Genomic DNA, 2,500 nt, shown 5'->3' with positions numbered 1-2,500 from the left:
AGCCAGCTATATTCTCTCTCTCTCTCTCTCTCTCTCTCTCTCTCTCTCTCTCTCTCTCTCTCTCTCTCTCTCTCTCTCTCTCTCCCAGCATTCCTCAGTGGCATGTTCACTGCCCTATCCTTACTTTATCACGCTCCCTAACCTATTACCTTTTCTCTCCTTTTCCTCCTCCTCCTCCTCCTCCTGTTTCTCGCCTCTTCATTGTTATTCTTTCTTTACCTAATATTTTCTTGAGTTATTCTTGTTAACTAATTATATTATTTACTTACTAATATAGTTCCTCTTTATCTTCGTCTGCTGCGTCATTTTCTTCTCTTCTTCCTCCTCCTTCTTTATCTTCCACTCATTCTCATATATTCTTCTCTTCCTACTCCTGCATCATCTCTTCTTACTCATTCTCTTATATATTTCCTTCCTTTCTCCTCCTAGTCTTTCTCATCTTCCTCCTCCTCTTCTTCTTCCTCCTCCTCCTCATCGTCATCATCCTCCCGCAGGGTGATGTAAGTGGTGATGTCAAGAAGAGTCAAGGTCAACCTCCAACTTCTGAGTTCCTGTTCTTGCCTCTTTTTCTTTCTCTCCTACCGTTTTGTTCTTCACATTCCCGTCTTTACTGTTATTCTGCTCCACTTGTGCTGCTGCTCCTGTTATTTCTAATCGTTTTCTACATCTGTGTCTGTGTGTTTGTACTTATTTATGTACTTGTGTACGTGTGTGTGTGTGTGTGTGTGTGTGTGTGTGTGTGTGTGTGTGTGTGTGTGTGTGTGTGTGTGTGTGCGTGTGTTTCACTGTATGATCTGCTGCAGTCTCTGACGAGACAGCCAGACGTTACCCTACGGAACGAGCTCAGAGCTCATTATTTCCGATCTTCGGATACACCTGAGACCAGGCACACACCACACACCGGGACAACAAGGTCACAACTCCTCGATTTACATCCCGTACCTACTCACTGTTAGGTGAACAGGGGCTACACGTGAAAGGAGACACACCCAAATATATCCACCCGGCCGGGTTGTGTGTGTGTGTGTGTGTGTGTGTGTGTGTGTGTGTGTGTGTGTGTGTGTGTGTGTGTGTGTGTGTGTGTGTGTGTGTGTGTGAAGATGTAATAAATATGGATACATTCTTTATTGATATTTCAGAGAGAGAGAGAGAGAGAGAGAGAGAGAGAGAGAGAGAGAGAGAGAGAGAGAGAGAAAAAAAACAATTATAGTATTGAGAAATGAAAACTGATGTGGCAGTTTTGGCGGTGAGACATGGGATGACTCAGGCCTGGGAACCTTTCTTGATTTGTCTGTCCCCCGTGACGCGCCCATGAACGTCACACACACACACACACACACACACACACACACACACACACACACACACACACACACACACACACACGTGGCTATAGATCATCACTGGCACTAACACGACGGTTTCATCGAAGGACAAAAGCTCTTCTTTCTACACTCTTCCACGTCCATCCCTGCCGTCCCACATCTGGCAGGGTGCTGAGGCTCAAGAATATTCTTCAGTCCTGCTGCTGCTGCTTCTCTTCCTCCCCTCCTCCTCCTCCTCCTCCTCCTCCTCCTCCTCCTCCTCCTCCTCCTCGGCCTCGACCTTGGCTTCGGCTTTCATCCCGCCCTGAGTCGCTGTTCTGTTCGTCCAGCTGTTAATCTTTTGTCACTTGTACAAGTTTGAAGGTCGTGATTTCTCTCCCTCCCCCGTCCTGTGTACCCTATTGATTATGTTTATTGACATGATTGCACTTCAACACTTTAGCTCATTACATAAAAGTCAATTTCAACTCCTTTCCCTACTATTTACATTTCATGCTCTCACACTGTTTATTTCTTGTACTTGAAGAAGATACTGAGACTATTAATATGGTGTCCACTAAATGTGTAAGTTCTTCACTTCCCCTTTAAAGAGTGAGTGAACTTTCGCAACACGTGGTATTGAGTAAGTGGGTAATATAAGACATCACTGAATCTTTGGTCCAAGAACATCCAGTATCTAATTAGAGGTTGCTGCGTGTGTGCTCTGGGATCCGTTTACAGAGTTGGCAACAGCTCCAGTGTGCTATACTTGATTTATATGTTGTTAATCAAAGTATGCTCCACCAAGCTCCTTCTGTAGGAGTTGATAGGTTTTGCAGTACGTCTTATTCATGTATCAATTACTGGCGGAATAAGATGGTGATGATGATAGTGATGACGAGAACAGCAACAAGAATAACACCAAATAAAACAGCAACAAACATAAACAAACACAAAAGAACACAAAAACAAACACAAAAAAGCTAATAGCAACAACAACAATCATTTTAATAATATGTAACAATAACAACAACAATAATGATAATAATGATAGTGATAATAGCAAAAGAATTAATAATAATGATAATAATAATAATAATAATAATAATAATAATAATAATAATAATAATAATAATAATATATAATAATAATAATAATAATAATAATAATAATAATAATAATAATAATAATAATGA

General features: G+C 41.2%; 1 protein-coding gene across 5 annotated transcripts in view; it reads right to left on the bottom strand.

The window, feature by feature from the left end:
• The window catches only part of LOC123515178, a 263,389-nt gene that overhangs the window by 232,592 nt on the left and 28,297 nt on the right, over positions 1 to 2,500 (bottom strand). The gene's annotated exons all lie outside the window — the stretch shown is intronic.

The sequence above is a fragment of the Portunus trituberculatus genome, chromosome 38 (assembly GCF_017591435.1).
Source record: "Portunus trituberculatus isolate SZX2019 chromosome 38, ASM1759143v1, whole genome shotgun sequence".
NCBI classification, from domain to species: Eukaryota; Metazoa; Arthropoda; class Malacostraca; order Decapoda; family Portunidae; genus Portunus; species Portunus trituberculatus.
This window is presented reverse-complemented; position numbering and strand designations above follow the sequence as displayed.